The 20,030-nt window shown below is 47.6% G+C and overlaps 1 long non-coding RNA gene across 1 annotated transcript; it reads left to right on the forward strand.

Moving 5' to 3' along the window:
- The first annotated feature begins 16,256 nt into the window (after positions 1–16,256).
- LOC123041740 (uncharacterized) lies at positions 16,257–17,758 on the forward strand. Its single transcript, XR_006418626.1, has 2 exons — positions 16,257–17,089; positions 17,231–17,758. It is a non-coding gene; the product is annotated as an uncharacterized lncRNA (long non-coding RNA).
- The last annotated feature ends 2,272 nt before the right edge of the window (positions 17,759–20,030 follow it).

The following is a 20,030-nucleotide window of genomic DNA, read 5'->3' on the forward strand; positions in this document are numbered from 1 at the left end:
AAGCAATGCCACTCTCAGAATTAATTAACTACTGAATCTTAGTTCAAAACTGCAACACTTGTTAGGAATGGTACTATCCTGCTTTGTAGTTCTTTCTACATGTTTAATCAAGGTATTATTAAGATAATGTCTCTGTTAAAATGAATCAGTTGCATTGTTTTAGGAATGGTACTTTTCTGCTTTGTCGTTCTTTATACATGTTGAAACAAGGCATTGTTAAGATAATGTCTCAGTCAATATGAATGAATCACACTGATGGAGAATTGCTACTCTCCTGCTTTGCTTCCCATTAAGATAAAGTAGATCAGTATATGCTTTTCTTGTGGGAGTACAAGTCATCAACCGTTATTTCTCAGTAATTGTTTCCCTTGTACCTATTGTTGCTTACAGGGATATCAAAATTAAAGCTCGGTTTTATTCCGACTTCGATTTTAGTTGAACTGCACAAAAGGAGCCAATGTGTCCAAGGCAAACTGCTGCATTACTGGGTCCAGTTGGTCGTTCCACTTTGCAGAAAGAAGTAGTCATTGTTTGTGCTACATTACAGAAGGAATGACCGAGAAGATTTACAGAGTATTATTCGACACCGGTGACATGACTAGTCTGCAGAGACCATTGGCAATTGAAGAAGCTACGACAGGACTCCACGATCATAGGCATTACATATTTTGAATGGGAAAAGCTTTTCAAAGTTTAATCATTGATGTTAGCAAGAAGACGTTAGTTTAATATATTGGAATTGGAAAACCTTGTCAAAATTTGCTCATTGATGTTAGCCAGAAGACATGCATTTGATATTTTTGAGTGGGATGCCCTTGCTGTGAGCAGCGTCGAGTGTTTTTTCCTATTCCTGTGTTCAATTTAGAAGTAAATAGTTACTCTGCTGAGATATTCCTGTGTTAAGAGTTTGTTCTGAATATTGTCTATGTAATGCCAGGCCTTGTGTTTGATTGAAAAATTGAGCTTGGAATGTTGTGGCATGCGGCATCACGAGCTGTTCATCGTGCCTCCTGAGAATAATGCTTCGTATTGTTTTGCATGTCGATGTAATGCCAGCGATTTGCTTGTTAAGGAGATCATCCTCTTTTGTTGTTTCCGTGCTTAAGAAGTTCATCGTCTGATGTTTCATTCATAACCTATACGACATGTCGGTTAGGTTAGACGTGAAACCATATGATCTTCCGACCAACTCATGATATTAGGCCGTGATTGGATCGTCGTTTTCCAACCAAAACCGCTTGTAAAACTGACGCTTGTAAATTAAAGCAGATGGTCTCGGGCGAAGGCGCCTGGTTGGTCGATTTTGACTAGTAAAAATATTGAACAACACTCGGACGATCGCTAATCCAGCCATTAGCTGTTGTTTCAGCCTTGCCTACAGATGGCATGATATGCACGTCGTGCATGTATCGTCTGGTAATGTCGTCCATATAGCAGTGCTCGTAAAATATACACTAGTCTCTCAAATTACACGCGTAACCCGCCGGTTTTACTTACAGACCTCGGGCCCTCGGTTTCATTACGCCTGTATTCTACGCGTTGTTTCTGATCATGAGTAAATTACACATACAGGTTTGAAATAAACCAGAGCTCCCAAGCACGGCCTTACCGTTTCATGCCGTCTCAGTTTATTGAAGGTGCTCATAGGTGTCCGATGATCCTGGCTTCCTGAATGAGCAGCGGGAGCTGTATCAGACCATCCGTAGGGCCCGTGAGGCCCACTCCGTTGTCCTTCGAGTTGTTGCGCTCGCTTTGGCGCCGAGCATTTTTAACATCGTCAACGAACATGAGGATTCAGGAGATGACTTTATTTTGACTAGATGACACTAGGGACCCACTAGGGCCATAGCCGTACGTACGCAAGTGCCTCTTTATTATGTACAACTATTTTTTTTGCTTTCTCCTGGTTTCCTGACATCACGGTTCCACACTATTGTCAACATATGTAGTCAATATAAACGAGAGAATTGCACAAGGTGCGGCCGACGGGTGGGACCAAGCAGCTCGAGCAGTATTTGTGTTTTTGAGGCGTGAGCACTGCAGAGTTTTTCTTGGCGATGATTTCGTTGTTGTTCAGAGGAGAGCAGGGTATTAACTGGGCGGGCTGTGGCCCGTCTAGCCCAGGCCAGATATCCAGCCCAGATACTAATTTTTTCAAGATGAAAATGGCTAGCCCAATTATACGTCTTTTTGAGGAATACCCAGGGTCAACTTGTTATTCTCCGCCCCGCTGGGCTGCAAATCTTTCCTAGGAGGGATGCATTAGGCTTAATAGGAAAATGGGCTTTAAAAATAATAAATGGGATGTAATTATAGAAACTGGGCAGTAACTATAAAAAAATGCACCAAACACGAAATTAGTTTATAAAATATTATTTATGAATTTTGAAAATCTTAAATTTTCATTGTTGCGCGCGCAATGTTTCGTTGGATTTTTTCGTAATACAAATTTATATTTAATCTGACTAGAAATTTCGGGATAAAAATATTTCGGATCCCATCAAAATGTGGGAAATTTTATTGAATTCTGTCTTCAATGGTTGGTTGAAATTATTAATCGTTGTCCTAGCTAGAAAATGGGTTATATTTTTAACAAACTGTAAATGGGCTGTTGTAAATTCCATTAGAATCCAAAAAAGGGCTGTACATTCTTAGAAAACACAAATGGGCTATAAGTTCTCTGCCACACACTTGTGGGCCTACTAAGTGACGCGTCCCCTAAAAAAATTAGTTGACGCGTATGCAAGGCTTTGTCAACTTATTATAGTCAACACATGGTTCTAGCAGCAGTGGCCGTTGGATGTCTATCCAACGGATGTCGTGCTTATTCTTCAATCTCGGATATTCTTAGCTTCGGCCTCCCAAAAAATGATTCCTCCCCCTCACATCTGGGGTGCACCATTTTGGAGGCTGACCTGTGGGCCTACTAAGTTGGAGTGTACCAAGGGCTTTGTTAACTTAGTCAATAATAAACGATTCTAGCTTTAGTGACCATACGATGCCCATCCAACGGCCGTAGTGCTTCTTCAACCTCTGGTCTTCTTGGTCCAGCCACCCAAAGCAGCGCCGGTCGTGTCGCCTGCTCCTGCCTCCCGTGGCCGGTTGTGCTGCCGCGGAGGCCTCACCGCCCCCATACTACTCCCACCGCTGGCCAGGCCATCCCTCCACTCACCCACACCCCCTGTTATTCTGCGGCGATGGCAGCCTCACACCGCAGCCGAACCAGTGAACACTCGTACTACTCTCTGCGCGGGCTTCGACTGATGCGTCTTCCCCGGCTCTGTGTTGTCCCCTTCCTAGGCCTCACCATCGTCCACCGCCCTGGTGCTCTCGGCGCGGCGTGGTCAACGTGGTCAACGACCGACTTCCATCGGAAGAGTATTGTACGTGGAGAGGCAGACAGTTGGGTCCACGGCGGCCGCAAGGAAGTGCCTCCTTATTACGCGCAAAATAATTATTCCTCCACCTGACAGCAGGCACCCACCGGATGGGCCACCTTATTTTGCAAAAAAAACCTTTCCCCCCCTGACTGCTGGGACCCACCGGACGGGCCACCTTATTTAACGAAAAAAACGTTCCCCCCGATGTCAGCTCGGACCCACCGGAAGTTCCTCCTTATTACGCACAAAAAAATGAATACTCCCCCTGCTAGCTAGGACCCACCTTGGTGGGAGGCTGACTTGTGGGCCTACTAAGTTGACGGGCGGAGGGCTTTGTCAACTTAGTCAATATGAACGATTCTAGCTCTAGTGACCGTACAATGTCCATCCAACAGCCGTAGTGCTTCTTCAACCTCTGGTCTTCTTGCTCCAGCCGCCCAAAGCAGCGCCGGTCGTGCCGCCTGCTCCTGCCTCCCGTGGCCGGCTGTGCTGCCGCGGAGGCCTCACCGCCCCCTACCATTCCCACCGCTGGCCAGGCCCTACGGCGACAGCATCCTCACATCGCAGCCGAACGAGTGAACCCTCATACTCCTCTCCGCGTGGGCATCCACTGCCGCGTCTTCACCGGCTCCTCGTCGTCCCCTTCCTAGGCCTCACCGTCGTCCACCGCCCTGGTGCTCTCGGCGCGGCATGGTCAACGTGGTCAAGGAACGAATTCCATCGGACGTGGACTGTACGTGGAGAGGCTGACAACTGGGTCCACGACCGCAGCAAGGAAGTGCCTCCTTATTACGCGGAAAATAATGATTCCTCCATCTGATAGCAGGGACCCACCGGACGAGCCACCGTATTTCGCGAAAAAATGTTTCCCTCCTGACTGCTGGGACCCACCAGCTACACCTTCGCACGCAAGGAAGTGCGTCCGGGCAAAAAATATGATTCGCCCCCTCACTGCTGGGACCCACCAGCTACATCTTCGCACGCAAGGAAGTGCGTCCGGGCAAAAACAAAGATTCGCCCCCCTGACTGCTGGGACCCACCATCTACATCTTCGCAGGCAAGGAAGTGCCTGATAGTTGGGACCCACCTGGTCGAAGCGTACGTAGCGCTGTCATTCTAGTCGCAAACGTGTACGTACATACTGGTCGATGTAGAGGCGCGCACATGTCGTAGTAGAGGCGCGCGTGTGTCGTAGTAGAGGCGCGCATGTAGCATGTACACGTACGTACAACGGCCAGGGCGGACACGTATGTACATATGGGCGGGGTCTCGAACGCCTACTCGCGCATACGTACGGCCAGGGCTCATGTCCATGGCTGGGTCGGAACGGAGAAACAGTGTCATCGTCGTGTTCATGGGGAGCCAACCGGCTGGGTCGGAATGGAATGTGTCGTCGTGTTCATCGGGAGGGCTTGGACGGAACAGGCGATGGAAACGAGGCCTGGCGTACTGCAGAATGGAGGAAAGGGCCTTGTGTTCGACCGGCCACATTCAGAACGGGATCCTGTTCATCAGGAGGGGTGTGGCGTACCGCAAAACGGAGGAAACGGACCTCCTACGGTCGAAACGGGGGTCCTGTTGATCGGGAGGGGTGTGGCGTACTGCAAAACGAAAGAAACAGACCTTCTACGGTCGAAACAGGGGTCCTGTTGATCGGGAGGGGTGTGGCGTACTCATACGTCTCCAACGTATCTATAATTTTTGATTGCTCCATGCTACTGTATCTACTGTTTTGGACTATATTGGGTTTTATTTTCCACTTTTATATTATTTTTGGGACTAACCTATTAACCGGAGGCCCACCCCAGAATTGCTATTTTTTTGCCTATTTCGGTATTTCGAAGAAACAGAATATCAAACGGAGTCCTAACGGAATAAAACCTTCGGGAACGTGATTTTCTCACCGAACGTGATCCAGGAGACTTGGACCCTGCTCCAAGGAACAGCCGTGGAGGTCACGAGGGTGGGAGGCGCCCCCTGGGTGCGCCCCCTGCCTCGTGGGCCCCCTGTTGCTCCACCGACGTACTCCTTCCTCCTATATATACCTATGTACCCCCGTCAGATCAAATATGGAGCCAAAAACCTAATTCCACCACCGCAACTTTCTGTATCCACGAGATCCCATCTTGGGGCCTGTTCCGGAGCTCCGCCGGAGAGGGCATCTACCATGGAGGGCTTCTACATCAACACCATAGCCTCTCTGATGAAGTGTGAGTAGTTTACTTGAGACCTTCGGGTCCATAGCTACTAGCTAGATGGCTTCTTCTCTCTTTTTGGATCTCAATACAATGTTCTCCCCCTCCCTTGTGGAGATCTATTCGATGTAATCTTCTTTTTGCGGTGTGTTTGTTGAGACCGATGAATGGGTTTATGATCCAGCTTATCTATGAACAATATTTGATTCTTATTTGAATTCTTTTATGTATGATTGAGTTATCTTTGCAAGTCTCTTCGAATTATCCGTTTGGTTTGGCCAACTAGATTGGTAGTTCTTGTAATGGGAGAAGTGTTTAGCTTTGGGTTCAATCTTGCGGTGTCCTTACCCAGTGACAGAAAGGGTTGCAAGGCATGTATTGTATTGTTGCCATCGAGGATAACAAGATGGGGTTTTTATCATATTGCATGAATTTATCCCTCTACATCATGTCATCTTGCTTAAAGCGTTACTCTGTTTTTAACTTAATACTCTAGATTCATGCTGGATAGCGGTCGATGAGTGGAGTAATAGTAGTAGATGCAGAATCATTTCGATCTACTTGTCTTGGACGCGATGCCTATATACATGATCATATCTAGATAACCTCATAATTATTCGCTTTTCTATCAATTGCTCAACAGTAATTTGTTCACCCACCGTAGAATACTTATGCTCTTGAGAGAAGCCACTAGTGAAACCTATGGCCCCCGGGTCTATTCTCATCATATCAATCTCCATTACTTTATTACTTGCTTTGTTTTTAATTTGCCTTTTACTTTTCACTTTGCATCTCTATATCAAAAATACCAAAAATATTATTTATCTCTATCAGATCTCACCCTCGTAAGTGACAGTGAAGGGATTGACAACCCCTAATCATGTTGGTTGCGAGTAGCTATCGTTTTGTGTAGGTACGAGGGACTCGTGCGTGATCTCCTACTGGATTGATACCTTGGTTCTCAAAAACTGAGGGAAATACTTACGCTACTTTACTGCATCATCCTTTCCTCTTTGGGGAAATCCAACGCAGTGCTCAAGAGGTAGCACGTACCGCAAAACGGACGAAATGGACCTCCTACGGTCGAAACGGGGGTCCTGTTGATCGGGAGGGGTGTGGCGTACCACAAAACAGATGAAACGGACTTGTGTTGGAGTGCTACGGTCGAAACGGGGGTCCTATTCATTGGGAGGGGTGTGGCGTACCGCAAAACGGGACTCCACGGGATACTGTTCATCTCCACCGTCGACCTCCTCCAGCCTCCACGGGCTACCATCGACCTCCTCCAGCCTCCACGGGCTCCTGTTCATCCAGCCTCCACCGCGCGCTACTCCACCGACTACTGTTCAACCACCCCTCCACCGTCTACTTTTCATCCAGCCCTCCACACCATTGGGTCCTATTCATCCACCCCTCCACGGGCACCCCTCCACCGTCTACTGTTCATCCAGCCCTCCACACCACGGGGGTCCTGTTCATCCACCCCTCCACGAGCACCCCTCCACCGTCTACTGTTCATCCAGCCCTCCACACCATGGGGTCATGTTCATCCACCCCTCCACCGTCTACTGTTCATCCAGCCCTCCACACCATAGGGTCCTGTTCATCCAGAGGCAACACCACCGCTTGCTGTTCATCCAACCCCCCCCCCCCCGCAACGCTCACTGTTCATCCAATTGATCGGCTTCAGTTAGCAGCAGTAGCGAAGGAATCGCTCGATTGGGTTCAGTTAACAGCCATCGATCGATCGCTCGGGTTCAGTAATGCATAGCCTGCAGTGCAATCGCTCGGGTTCAGTTACAGCCCAACGCCTTGCTCGAGTTCAGTTAGAGCCCAATGCCTTGCTCGGGTTCAGTTAGAGCCAACGCCTCACACACACGCGCGTACGTGTATGAGAGAAACGCGCATTGTTTGGCCCCAGGCCACCCACCGTAACTGGGAACTCCTTGAAATTTTCCTCGCCCATGCTTCTACCATGGTTTTTTCCGTCATGGACGGCCCAAAGAATGTCATGCAGCTGCGTATCCGGCCCGCCCAAGAAGAAAAGCCCATTTTCTGTCATGATTTTTTGTCATAGAAGTAGGAGCCCACCACATCTATGATGATACCGGGTTTTGTCACAATTATCGTCATAGAAGTGTCATATGTATGACAGAAAAAAAATTCGTTCGGCCCAAAATGTCACGGATGTGTCTTTTTTTGTAGTGTCATCATATGATATATACATGGTGGACACACCAAAAGAAAGCGATGGTGATGAGGCAACGGAAGATAATCCCTTGGAGAAGCAATCTAGGCACCGGCGTCATCGGCGCCGCTCCAAGCCCTACCATAACAAAAATAGCAATACCGGCACAAGAGATAATAGCAATCCGGATGGTGCCGAAGATGAAAACAATCTCACCCAGCCAGACTTCGAGCAGGCCGAGAAGAAGGATGGGCAAGCTAGCCCTAAGGAGCAGGCAACAGATGGAGAATCAGAGGATGACAATTACATGCCCCTCTCTGAAGACGAAGTAAGCCTTGGCGACGAAGAATTCATCGTGCCTGAGGATCCCGTCGAGCAGGAGCGCTTCAAGCGCCGGCTTATAGCCACTGCAAAAAGGTTGAAAAAACAGCAGCAGCAGCTTCAAATTGATCAAGACCTGCTAACTAATAGATGGACCAAGGTCCTAGCTGCCGAGGAATACGGACTCGAGCGCACAACTAAAAGTTACCCAAAGCACAAGTTGCTACCTCAACAAGAGGAGGAGGCATCAAAGCCTACACTACCAGCGCACGATGCGGCCGACCGGCCACTTCTTGGCCGAGATAAAGCGGCGTATCAGCCCGAAATCCAGCCCGCACCCCGCCACCAAAAAAGTAAAAATATGAAAGCCCGGGGCTCCACGGATGACCTGCAAGACAAATTGAAAAACAAAGTAGGACAGTCAAGATCGATCTATGGATCACGGGGGCACGCCCCAACACGTGACGATGACCGTCAGCCGAATATATCAATAAATCCGGACGGGCCGAATACAATGTAGCCCAGCACAGAGGCACCGCACACCCCCAATGCTTCATTGATGAAGTAATGGATCATGAATTCCCAGAAGGGTTTAAACCCATGAACATTGAATCATATGATGGTACTACAGACCCTGTGGTATGGATAGAAGATTTCTTCCTCCACATTCACATGGCCCATGGGGATGATCTACACGCCATCAAGTACCTCCCACTAAAACTCAAGGAATCGTCCCAGCATTGGCTAAACAGCTTGCCGGCAAACTCCATCGGAAGTTGGGAAGACCTGGCAGATGCATTCCTGGATAACTTCCAGGGCACTTATGTATGACCACCGGACACTGACGATCTAAGTCACATAACTCAACAGCCCGGAGAGTCTGCCAGGAAATTCTGGACTCGGTTCCTAACTAAAAATAACCAAGTTGTCGACTGTCCGGATGCCGAAGCCCTAGCGGCCTTTAAGCATAACATCCGTCACGAGTGGCTTGTCCGACATCTCGTCCAAGAAAAGCCAAAGTCCATGGCGGCCCTCACGACACTCATGACCCACTTTTGTGCGGGTGAGGATAGCTGGTTGGCTCGTAGCAACAATACAGCAAGCAATCCCGGCACATCAAAAACCAGAGACAGCAACGACAAGCCACGACGCAACAAATACAAGCGTCGCAAAAACGGTGATAGCACCGAAGACACGGCGGTCAACACCGGATTCAATGGCTCTAAGGCCGGTCAGCAGAAAAAGCCATTCCAAAAGAACGATTCGGGCCCATCCACTCTGGACCGCATACTCGATCATCCATGCCAAATTCACGGCACCCCAGGAACACCAGCCAATCACACCAACAGAGAATGCTGGGTCTTAAAGCAAGCTGGCAGGTCAGGCGCTGCATACAAGGAGCAAGAGTCTCAAAGCGATGACGATGACGAGGAGCCCCGATCACAAAACAAAGGAGGGCAAAGGAGATTTCCCCCACAAACCAAGACGGTGAATATGATAAACACCATCCACACCCCCAAACGGGAACGGATGTGCACTCTTAGGGATGCCGACTTAACGGAGTCAGTCGCCCCACAATATAAACTACGCCCGATCACTTTTGATCATACGGATCGTCCGGCTAATACCAACTAGGGTAATTCAGCCGCACTCGTCCTCGACCCCATAATCGACGGGTTTCACCTCACATGAGTCCTCATGGACGGAGGCAGCAGTCTAAACCTGCTGTATCAGGACACAGTGCGCCAGATGGGTATTGATCATCCGATGATCAAACCCACTAAAACCACCTTTAAAGGTGTTATACCAGGTGTGGAGGCCAGTTGTACAGGCTCCATCACTCTGGAGGTGGTCTTCGGATCATCAAACAATTACCATACCAAAGAGTTAGTCTTTGACATCGTCCCCTTTTGCAGTGACTATCAGGCACTGCTCGGACGAACCGCATTCACTCGATTCAACGCGGTGCCACATTATGCCTACCGTAAACTCAAGATGCCCGGTCTGGGCGGCATCATCACGGTTAATGGCAGGGCCGAACTTCCCCTCACTACCGAAGAGTCTACCGCCGCTTTAACAGCAGAAGCAACGAGTGGCACCTTTCAATCGAACCTCGAGTTGATAGACGAGCTTACGGACACCACCAAAGGAGTCCGAACTGCTGCGCGGCAGGATAGCCCGGCTCGTCCGGAGCTCAACTCAAACACTCCGGCAAGAGTTAACACAGGCCACATACTGCGGCTCAACCGCTCTGCGGCACACAAACATTTCTTGCATTTTCTTTGCAGGTTCACCTTTATGTAGGCTAGGACTGATGGCGTGGAAACATTTCAAACGCGTACAGGAATCTTTAGATATTCCCCTCGATGACCATCCAACCAGACTCCGGATCCGCACACAACTTCCTCCCGCCTAGTCTCAGCAGGTTCTGCAGTCATGTTTCTTTTTATCACATTACCTATACTCATACACATCGGCGTATTATTCAAATACAACATGTGGATTTACATGATGCTTATCTGTTGTTATTTCTTATTTAAAATCTTTTGTCAAAAGGCAGCTGCACATTGCGATACACCTTAATATGCCAGGGGCTTCATTATACCCATAGTACGGCAATAAAGTCCGAACACCTTCATGGCAGTTCGGCACCCCGAACTTATAGCATTATATGCATCAGCTCTGAATCATGTCTTGGGTCAATAGTTGGGTTTGCTCGGCTCCCATGTTTTGGTATCTTACATTCCGCTATATCGGCTAAGGTAGCGTTGGGAGAACTACTGCGATTGTGTTCCGGTTCTTCTGGACGAGCACCTCAGTAGAGAAAGCCGAAAACTGACTGTCATGATACGGCGAGAGCTGGTCAGCTGTTCGAGAGGTTGTAAAATCTTTAAGGATTTCTTTCGCATAATGCCATAACTAATGCAGCATGCGATGGATCGGCTTTTCTTCCGATCAGGTGCTTATAGAGCCCCTCGTGCGGTCTTCCGAACACCAGGGGCTGCGCCTACCTTCCTTTTGTCAAACTCCTATGGCTAAGTGAGAGTGATAAAGCCCTATAGTCCGATTGCCTGGTTCGTTGTGCTGAACACCTTCTTCAAGGACCCAAACTGGGATAAAGAGTGCTCAGGTTTATCCCGAACACCCCCGTACTTCCTACATGGGGGAAGAAGCCGACTACTGGCCAACTCTCAGGATTAATGTATATAAAACGGCCGCACAGGAGGAAAAACTTTCAAACAATAGGCAATAAATGATAGAAATGCCCTTGTTCAAACATTACAAAGGACAACATGACCGTATTCATGGAAATATAATTTCCTTAGTGCATTGCTCCGCCGCAAGGTGAGCTCCTTTCAGGACACTATCATAATATAATTCGGGCTTGTGGTGCTCCTCCCCCTTCGGGGGTCCCTCGGTCATCAGCTTTTCCGCATCCATCTTCCCCCAGTGCACTTTGGCGTGGGCGAAGGCCATTCGCGCACCCTCCATACAGGCCGACCGCTTGATGACTTCGAGTCGAGGGCAGGCACTCACAAGCCGCTTCACGAGCCCAAAGTAACTACTTGGAATTGGCTCGGCGGGCCACAGCCGGATAATCAAATCCTTCATGGCTAGTTCGGCTGCCTTGTGCCGTTCGACCAGCTGCTTCAGCTGATCGGCAAATGGCACCGGATAATTCGGTGCCAAATACTGCAACCAGAAGAGTTTCTCCGCAGTCTTCTTTACCTCGGCTTGGTAAAATTGGGCGGCATCAGATATGCTACATGGCAGCTCCACAAACACCCCTAGAGAAATCGGAATTCACACTATCAACTTGATTTTTTCCTTTCAAACAACCGCTTTGTATAGAAAAAGCCTTACCAGCCGCAATCTTCCCCGCCTCCTGAATTTCCTTCAGAGCACCTTGGGCTTCCTCCCGGGCATCATTTGCGGCTTGGCGAGCTTGGGCGAGTTCGGATTCTTTTCCTGATAAACTCTGCTCCAAGGTGTCTCATTTCTTCACGGCCTCCTGAATCTCTCGCTCAGCTTCAATAACCCTGGCCTCGTGCTTCTCTCGAAGAGCCTGCTCTGCGGCTGCCTTCTTCTCGGCTTCGGCCACAGCCTTCTTGAGAGCCTCAATTTTCAGCCGTCGCCCCTAGAGCACATAATAAAAATATTTTCATCATGCACAATTATTCATTTGTGCTAAACAAACAAGGTTTCTGTATACCTTGGTTATCCTCCAACTGCTCCTTCACTCGGCCAAGTTCTCCTTCGTCCCGCTCCAGACTCTGCCGTAGTCCGGATACTTTCGCAGTACGAGAAGCGGCAGTCGCTATAGACGCATGTTTGCAAAAAATAAAAAATAAAAAAGAGATAGATGTCATCAAGTGAGTCCTCTGCGAACATAGATTTAATCCTCTGTCCGGTTATTTCTTCACCGAACAGCGCATCAGGGCCTACTATCTATACTATGGCAATCTTCCAAAACTCATAAAGCATACCTCAAAGCCTCTTATAAGGCTGACACATGATTCATTCAGTCCACTCTTAGCAGACTGAATCTTGTCAATCACCGCACCCATAAGGGCACCGTGTTCATCAATGATGGAGGCACTCTTTAGCCCCGTCGATAAAGTATCTGGCACCTCTAGTTGAACAGAGGGTGCCGGTGGAGCAGGCACACCCTCTCCAACCAGGGGAGGCCGCCTGCCCGATTCTGGAGCCTTAGTGGTCTCCGAGACTGCATTCGGCTAGGGGCCAAATTCAAGATCGCCTCCGCCGTCGACGTCCATGGGAGCCTTCTCTCCCATGTGCCCGGCCCCCTGAAGTTTGACCTCCTGGCACCGCCTTTAGGACCTTCCCCCCTAGGCCTGGGTCCTTCTGGGACGACACCTCGGTGGCATTCACATGTTTGGGGGAAGGAGCCTTCGGGGGTGTCCTGCTCTCCATAGCATCTGAACCCAACACATCCTCCAACAAGGATTGTTTGGCGCGGGACCTTGCCGGACTGCAAAGATGTATGGCTCAGATTAAAGTATAACGCCATGACAAACCTGGATGCATAAGCGTGTTCGGACTTTATATACTTACCAGTTCACCAGGGACTGGGCCCTAGGATCCCACTCAGGGCTGCTATCGGCGGTGGTGGACTCCTCTGGAAGAGGAGTTTTCCCCCTCTTAGGTGGTCCGGCCTTCAAGGTGTGGAGGCCGTCCTTTTATTTCTACCCCCCCCCCCCCGCGCAAGGGATCCATCTTCCTCCTCTTCCTCGTCCTCGTCGGAGGAAGAACAGGCATCGGAGTCTTCGGATTTTCTGTCCGAAGTGTCGCGGCAACGGAGGCCTCCCTGGTCTTCTTGGCCTCTTTCTCGGCCTTCTTCTTCGGCGCCTTGTAAGGCGCTGGGACCAGCATATTCATCAGAAGCGAGCCGGTCGGTTCTTCTAGCAACGGGGCCGGACAGTAGATCCGCCCAGCCTTCTTCGTCCAGCCCTAGGAGAGTCGTGGAAAACACATTAAGCATTCTCCTCAGGATATGCGAATAAAGCGTACGAATTACCAACATAATAGTGACTTACCGAACTTGCAGGGCGGGACAGTTGGTACCCGCGGTCCTCGGTGGAGTCCGGCCATGATTTGCCAGACTTAAAAAGCACCTTCCAGATGTCCTCATGCGAGGAGCCAAAGAGCTCCCGTAGGGTCTGGTGCTTGGCCGGGTCGATTTCCCATAGATTGCAAGCCCAGTGTTGAAAAGGAAGGATCCGGCGAACTAACATCAACTGGACTACATTGACAAGTTTGATGTTCTTGTCTTCCATATCCTTGGCGCGTGTTTGGAGCACCGACAGTTCGTTAGACGAAGACCAGTCCAGGCCCTTCTTGGGCCAGGACGTAAGCCGCAGGGGGCTCCAGATTGAAATTCGGGAGCAGCGGCCCATTCCTTGCCGCGCGGCTCTGTGATGTAAAACCACTGCTGCTACCACTCCTGGACGGAATCATTGAAAGTACCTGCTGGCCATGTGACATTGGGCATCTTGCTCACCATGGCGCCTCCGCACTCGGCGTGCTCGCCGCTCACTACCTTGGGCTTCACCTTGAAAACCTTCAGCCATAAGCCGAAGTGTGGCGGGATGCGGAGAAATGCCTCACATGCAATGATAAATGTCGAGATGTTGAGGAAGGAATTGGGGGATAGATCATGAAAATCGACCCCGTAATAATACATGATGTCGCGAACAAATGGGTGGAGGGGAAATCCTAGACCGTGGACAAAATGAGGGAGGAATACAACCCTCTCGTGGGGTTCCGGAGTAGGGACGATCTGTCTCGCCGTCGGAAGACGATGGCTGATTCTCTTGGCCAGGTACCCGCCCCCCAAAGCTTTTTGATATCCTTCTCCAGGACGGTAGAGGTCATCCACTTGCCTCCCTCTCTGGATCCGGTCATTTTCGGAAGACCTTTGCGGGTGGAGAAGATGAACGCTTGGGCGCTAGTGCTCAAGCGAGAAGGAATGGATAAGCACAGGAGGAAGAAGGCATGGGTGAAAAGGGACCCCTTATCTCCTTATAAAGGCAGCTGGGATCCTGCGCCTCCCCACTTGCCCGATAAACTTGCTTATTCCCCAAGCGCCCTGATTGATGGCGCGGCTGGGTTACCCGCACCCGTATTGAAGAGAATCCCGTGATAAGGGGACACGATCTCTGCTTCGACAGGATGTGCGAATAAAACCACCTCGCGGTTTGTGCGGTGGCAGGTTGAGAAAAACGGTTCGCATAATGACCGGGCCATAGCGTGAGGTCACACTATGAAAAGTTGTCAGCAGATTAGATTTGTGGAAAATTGTACTCTCTACGGTGGAATGTGGAATTTGTTTTGCAGAGCCGGACATGATCCTTGTGTTCAAGATCTTCTATGGAGTATTCGGAGAAGGAACCCACCTTGCAATGCCAAAGACAATCTTCACGCCGGACTCATCGTCATTGAAGCCTGGTTCAGGGGCTACTGAGAGAGTCCTGGATTAGGGGGTCCTCGGACAACCGGACTATTTATTTGGCCGGACTGTTGGACTATGAAGATACAAGACTGAAGACTTCGTCCCATGTCCGGATGGGACTCTCCTTGGCGTGGAAGGCAAGCTTGGCAATCCGGATGTACAGATATCCTTCTCTGTAACCGACTCTGTGTAACCCTAGCCCCCTCCGGTATCTATATAAACCGGAGGGTTTAGTCCGTAGGACAATAACAATCATACCGTAGGCTAGCTTCTAGGGTTTAGCCTCTACGATCTCGTGGTAGATCAACTCTTGTAATACTCATATCATCAAGATCAATCAAGCAGGAAGTAGGGTATAATTACCTCCATCGAGAGGGCCCGAACCTGGGTAAACATCGTGTCCCCCGCCTCCTGTTACCATTAGCCTTAGACGCACAGTTCGGGATCCCCTATCCGAGATCCGCCGGTTTTGACACCGACACCCGTGCCCACCTTCTAATGAGAGCAACTCTTCAACTCAAACATTGTTTAATGTCCCTTTGATCTTACCGAAGAATGAATGCTATGATGATTGTTATGGTCCCACTGATTCTTTTGAAATATCATTTTTGATGAACTTGATGCTTGCTATGCTTGTGGACATGATGCCAATGTGAATTATGGTTATGGAGATGAATTTGATATAGTTCCTTATGTTAAGAATGAAATTGTTGCTATTAGACCCACTCATGATAGTCCTATTAGCTTTTTGAATTCTCCCAACTACAGTATATCGGAGAAGTTTGCACTTATTAAGGATTATATTGATGGGTTGCATTTTACTATTGCAAATGATGATTTTGATGGATATAATATGCATGTGCTTGTTGTTCCTATTTGCAATTATTATGAAAGAGGAGCTACATCTCCGCCTCTCTATGTTTTCAATACGATAAAATTGCAAGAAACTATTTATACTATGCATTGGCCTTTACTTGATGTGCATGAATTGTTCTTTTATGAAATGCCGATGCATAGTAAAAGAGTTAGACTTTGTTGTTGCATGATATATAGGATCCGGGTGCATCAACTAGTTGAACACTTTATACCTAGCTTAATGGCTTTAGTTATTTGGATGACAACACGCGTATGCGCGATGAGGGGATCCTTCCCGAACTAAAAACCAACGAGCCGAAAAAAGAAAAAGAAAAACTACCCACCCCCGCGTCTCCAACCTCGTAGCCCACCCACCCGACCCACGCGTTTCCACCAGGAGGTCGCCGCCGCCGCCCCACCCCGTGCGCCGCCGCCCCACCCCGTGCGCCGCCGCCCCTGCCTCCCCCGGCGTGCCGCCACCCCCTCCTCCTCCGGCGCGCCGCTGCCCCCGCATCATCCGGCACGAGGCCACCCCCTCCTCCTCTGGCGCGCCACGGCCCCTGCCTCCAGTGCTCAGATCCGCGGGATCCGGCGATTGCTCACGGCGGTGCTGCTCCGGTGAGCCTCCGTCCCCAAGCGCGACGCGGAAAACGGCCTCCTCCCTATTGTTCCTCCTCCATCCCCCGAGCACGGCGCATCCGCGATGGCCTCCTCTCTCCCGTCCCCTTCTCTGCGCTGGTAGGCGTTTGTGAAGTTCGACATGGCCAGCCGCGTGAGTTTGATTCCGCTGCGCCCTGTGCCCCTGCCCTGCCTCCACCCACCAGAGCAGGCGTAGCTCCGAGCCACCACCTGCGCACGGCTGCCGTCATGACCCTCCTGCCCCAATCCCACCGGGCGGCGCCACCAGCAACCCCTCCCCAACCACATGTCAGATCCAGCGCCGGTGTCAGGCACCCCTCTTCCTTCACGTCCTCCTGCTCCGATGGCTCGCCCCTACCCACCCCGGGCTTCGGCTCCCGATGAAGCCCCGACCATGTTGTTGGTGGCAGATGCTCCAACGGCAGGCTCACTCCCCACGGTGTGATTGAACTTCAGTGCAGGGGGGAGTAGAACCGCCGGAGATGCTCGTGTCAATTCCTTCCAGCGACCTTTGTCCACACCTCGTCGCCGGCGTGAGGTATATATATATATATATATATATATAGGTGACATATCATGGTCCACTCTTTTACCGCTATCTCTGCTTGCTGGTTCCTACCTCCACTGCACCGGACGATAGAGAGATAAAAAAAGTTTGATGCTTACTTATTTTTTACAGCGTCAGATTCAAAAAGTTCAGCTTCGCCCCTGGTTGAAGTTCAGTTGTCACTGAAGCTTATGTTGTTCATGACCGCGTGTCTGTAGAACATCCATGCATGTCGAGTAATTTTCTCATGCCAGTTCAGTTACAATAGCAGCTCCAGTGTGGCAGTAGGCGATGGTGAAAACTGAAGTCTGAAATGAGTGTTGCTGGGTACATCTGGCAGCATATCTTCTGAAGTTTGTTGGTGAAAAACAAATGCTAGAACATCAGCTGGTGTCATTGGGGTCGTGCCGGCAAGGAGCATTCTCCCCCTGGGTGTACTCTCTCTGTCTCTTTCTCTTTGCAATACTAATCTATTTGTAGATTCTATCTCACATACCTGACCATAGTAGCAGACTAGTAGTGTTGTATGGTCAGCTTCGTAAGGGAGTTTGTGGAGTGCACTACTATGTCTAGTTGAACTCACATTGATTACTTTTATGAGTCTAAACTACTTTTGGAAATTTGAGCGTGGTGTTCCTTCAGGAAGCCATTTTCCTTTTAGAAGGAGCTACATTCCGTGAGTCTACTTACATCTTTCTTAATTAAACGAGATAAAGTTCATTTATACGAGTACATATGTAGATCTAGTGTGCATTCTATTTTCAGTCTGGAACTTGAGGAAAAATATGTAAGTTCAAAAACACATTGGGGAAAACCATGTAAAAATTCATGCAGAAAGTTCAACATTAAAAATTGACGAAGTTCAAACGAGAACAAAAGGAAGAAAGTATCACGACACAAAAAATAAAAAAAGATCACCCCATGAAACATAGTAAGTTTTGATCCTAAAAAAAACATAGTAAGTTTGAAGAATAAAACAAATTATTATTTTTGAGTAAGTTTAACCTATGAACCCAAAAAAATGATGAGAATAATAGTTTATAAAAATGAATTTTCACCATTTCTAAATAAAAAGAATTAAAAGTTCAAATTAAAAATAACAAAACTGGTTCGATGTTTACTACGAAACTCGGCTTTCTCGTCAATAAATAATAAAATCTAGAAGTGCAAATTAAAACCAGAGAGTAGTTCGATGTTTATATACAAGGAAGAAAACAAGCGTTACCTAGAAAAATATTAACTTTCGCAGTTCAAATTTAATAAATTACAGAGCTCGAGGAAAATATTATGTGTGTACAAAAAAAGTACAAGTTGTGTAAGGTTGAGCTCCGCAATGTGGCATTCACACCGATAGCGCTACACACACACACACACACACACATTGCTCCTTGCGCATGCATGATTTTTTCTCTATTGACTAGCATGTTTGGTGAATGTGTGAAGTCCTGCTACTACTAATAGAGAAGGAAAATTGCTCCCAAAAAACATAAGCTTTCCAACCGTATATCATACATGTAATTTCCATAATATAATTTGAATGTTTTTTGTATATCGTTCAAAACAAGTTTTACCGTGTTGAAAAGACACTCTTAACCCATCATGATTTTTCTAAAAAATTAGAGATCATTTCAAAGTGAAAACAATCAGAAGTTCACGTACTACATGGTGTGTGTTTTCATTTGAGAAAATAAGAGTTTTTGTTATTACATTACATTTACAAAATAGAGATTTACAAAAACTTACGAGGACGTTGATATTTAGAAAACCTGAAAGTTCAAAATGAATTAAGCAAGAAGTTCAAATAAAAATATACTTCAAAAATCTTTATAAAAAAGGGATTTCTCCCATTCATAAAAAATCAGAGAAGTTCAAATTAAAAAAGAGGAACATTTTAAAAAATCAGCGCTTATTCTTGAAAAAGTGGAGAAAATTATACATGTTGTGTAGGTCAAAAGTTTGGCTTTAATTTATGTTTTTCGAAGGTCAAAATGTTGTGTTCGAGAAGGTCAAGTGTGTTATCTCAGCAAGTTCAAAAGAAATTTAAACATGTAAAAAAACAAAAAGGGAGAAGTTCAATTTCTAAAGATGACGCGGTTCAACGTGTAAACCAATGTTGAAAGAAAACAAAAAGAAAATGAGAAGTTCAATTTCTAAAGATGAAGCGGTTCGACGTGCAACCCAATGTTGAAAGAAAACAAAAAGAAAGGAGAAGTTCAATTTCTAAAGATGACGTGGTTCGACGTGCTAAACAATGTTGGAAGAAAATAAAAAGAAAAGAAGAAGTTCAATTTCTAAAGATGACCCGGTTTGATGTGCAAACCAATGCAAAAACACACACAAAAATGTTGTTTTGGTGTCTTAAATTTTTTTATTCATAAAAAATGATTAAGAAATAAAACCAAGAAGGCCATATTAAAAAGATAGAGAAGTTCGATGATTATAGAAAACTCAGATTTTCATCGTTATTAAAAATACGTCAGAGTGAAAACAGCAAGAAGTTTAACGTGAAAACAGCACAAAGTTCAATTACTGCACTGAATGAATTTCAGATGATTTTTTTTTAAAACCGTCGTGAGTATGAAAAAATGATCAATACAGGAAAGTTGCGTGTTTAGAGCAGCTTTCCGTCGGTATATCACTTGTTCAATTCTGATGAGTGGGTGGGGAGCTGCGATCCAAAAGAGCACGTGAAAAACAGAGTGAAGTTCAAGTACACGTGCCGAGAAGTTCAGGTTCTTCACGCGGTGCATTTTCGAAGAATCAGTTTCGCGATGAAGGCAGAACGAATGATCCTGCCGTTTTTGAAATTACTTCAGAACGACTAGGAATCAGAGAAAACTATAAACATGAAAAAGTTTCGCATTTTCCGTAGCTTTTCAACGGTATATTATTTGCCCCATTCCGACAAAGTTTGTAGAAATTACGATGAAAA

Source organism: Triticum aestivum, chromosome 2B, assembly GCF_018294505.1.
Source record: "Triticum aestivum cultivar Chinese Spring chromosome 2B, IWGSC CS RefSeq v2.1, whole genome shotgun sequence".
In the NCBI taxonomy this organism is placed as follows: Eukaryota; Viridiplantae; Streptophyta; class Magnoliopsida; order Poales; family Poaceae; genus Triticum; species Triticum aestivum.